At 39.9% G+C, this 2,512-nt stretch overlaps 1 protein-coding gene across 3 annotated transcripts in view; it reads right to left on the reverse strand.

The window, feature by feature from the left end:
* Window positions 1–1,309, reverse strand: part of itchb (itchy E3 ubiquitin protein ligase b) — a 25,192-nt gene extending 23,883 nt beyond the window's left edge. For 2 of the 3 annotated variants that reach the window (XM_032520843.1, XM_032520842.1), the window contains exon 1: window positions 1,145–1,309. The gene's annotated coding sequence lies outside the window, so the exon portion shown is untranslated. The remainder of the gene's footprint in view (window positions 1–1,144) is intronic. The other variant, XM_032520844.1, reaches the window with a different exon arrangement.
* Between the last annotated feature and the right edge of the window lie 1,203 nt (window positions 1,310–2,512).

The raw sequence follows: 2,512 nt of genomic DNA on the forward strand, positions 1-2,512 counted from the left end.
GGAAATCAAACATGACTTATGTCATTCAGGTCAGGAGATGTTGGAGATATTGTGATGAATATTTCTAGTGAAAACATTTCCCATAACACCAGAGCCCCAGCCCAAGAAAACAGAGAGGAACACAACAGCCAGCCTTCCTGTTTGGTCACCAGATGGCTAAACATTCCATATTGCCTGTATAAACAAATTATATGAAATCATTGTCTCTTTCCTTATTTGATTTATTGGTTCCCCCGTCCCCCGTCCCCCACACACACACACACATTACTAGAATTATCCAAGGATACAAAACTCAGCAGTCAGAACTGATGCGGTTAGAAGACACTGTTAAACTTCAATAATGAGGTTGAACGTCAAGGTTTAACTTCAATAATTAAGTTGAGCAGCTTTAACAGCTCTAATTTCAGGTCACTTCTGCTCAGCCGCTTGATGTACAAAATGTCCCATATGTCGCACTGATGGGTGACTCCAAATATTTTCTTAAAGTCTCGGATTATGTGTACAAAGCATGTCGTTTTACTGAAGAGCGCAGCCAGACCATACTAATGTTAAAGTTGCCAGATATTAAATTGAGTTTGGCGTACTGTTTTCGCCACGAGAGGACACGCAATTTAGCAAAGGAAAAACAACTCCAACTCCAATCCCTTTAATTCAAAGTGTAACTACTAACCAGCATGCAGCTATGTCAATAACTGACAACGGCCACCTATTTGTAATCATTATCCCTCCACATGTTGCCTTTATGGTACGATAAATATGCTGGTAGAAATTACATAGTTTAACGTTAATCCAACTAGGAATAACGTTGGATAACGAGCTAACGCTAACTCAGTTAACGTTAGCCGTAGAGTGAGGAACAGTATATCCTGGTTAGCTTTTAGACTGCACTGACGCTAAACAGTGTGAATATTTACAATGGCGGTGTGGTCACAGGAGTTGCTGAGTAGCTAGCTAGCTAGCTACATGTTGAATGTCAACTGGTCACCAGTTATGACAGCCTGCTGCCATGTCAGACTGGCTAACTGCTAGCCTACTAGCTCGTGTCACCATCATGGCTGGCTGGTAATCCCAAAGTCCAACGGCTATATAAAAAACAACAACCAAATATGACCGGTGAGAGATCTAGTAATTGGTAATAACTTACCCAGATCGGAAGAGAGGCTGTAAAACCAAACTGGCAACGCTGCGGCGAACCCCCTTCCCTAGGTGTGCGGGACGTTAAGGTTTCACTCGGGGCTTCACTTCAAGGAAGAGGAAACTTCCACCATCTTCGCAAGATCACGTCACGTGATCGAAACAAGGTGGGGCGCATGCTTCTCCCCTTTGCGCTGTGATTGGACCAGAGTTGGAGCAGGATGGACCAATGGGCAGTCAGTAAACATGCTGATGCATTTAGGGTCCTTGTTGGCAACAAGGACCTTAAATTCAACAAGTTGTGGCAAAAAAAACACTATTTTTTCTTTTTCTTTTTTGTCTGTTGCAACAAAGAACCAGAAACCGGAATGGATTATGCATAAAATTGTTTTTTCAAGTGCCATTTAACTATTTTTCCCTGTAGTGTTAAAATGAACGAAATAAAATGCAGCATTATCACAACCATGTGTGGTGGTCTAAGGCAGCCAAAAAACAAAATAAATAATATATGGATAGCTTCAAACATTGTTTTAACGAGACACAAGGATATTATACATATTCTAACAATCGCTTAATTCATTAAGTTGAGGTGTAGATAAGAGAGTCAGGATGGGAGGGAGGATTGTCTCAAGGTCTCCTCGCACAGATCGGATAACAGTGTTTCACTCTAGGATACATAAAATGGATGAGAACAGCTCTCTTCAATCTTTTCACAGAATGGAATGTATCCTTATTCACAACATTCCTAAAAAGGGCACTGCAACGATTCATTGTTGTTTATTGTAGAGTAGGCTATGCACAGCCCATGGTCTTTCGAATTGCAAATGCATTTTTACCGATTTACAAAGTAACACACTAGTCACAATCTTTCCTCTCGGGTTACATCTGTGTTATCTGATACATTCCTGCTGACCACTGAAGACGTTATAGGTATATCAAACTCCAATTGACAGGAATCGTATTGAATTTACTTTTACATAATGTTAATGGCATTCTACATTCCCGATTTGTTCTAACATTGTTAGATTTCTCTATTTACTGTCGTTAGACACTAACTTCCAACTAACGACAGCAGATGGCATTGTTGTACTTCACAGCAACTGCTGCTGCAGAATACTGTAAATCAATCATTTTTTTCCTCTCCAATCGGGACATTGAAAGTTTACTATTTAAACCAAGTCTAATCCTTATACATTGTTTCTGTTTGTTTTATAATTTATAAAGTAGCCTATTGTATTACACTAACTGAAGAAAAAAACAGTGCTTTCATAACTTTGGTTCCCAGAACGTTCTGGGAACGTTTGTTTGTTTTGGTTGCGGGAACGTTCCCTGAAGGTTTGGTTTGGTTGTGTTTTGATTGTGTTTTGGTTGATCAGAA

Source organism: Etheostoma spectabile, chromosome 7, assembly GCF_008692095.1.
Source record: "Etheostoma spectabile isolate EspeVRDwgs_2016 chromosome 7, UIUC_Espe_1.0, whole genome shotgun sequence".
Taxonomy (NCBI): domain Eukaryota; kingdom Metazoa; phylum Chordata; class Actinopteri; order Perciformes; family Percidae; genus Etheostoma; species Etheostoma spectabile.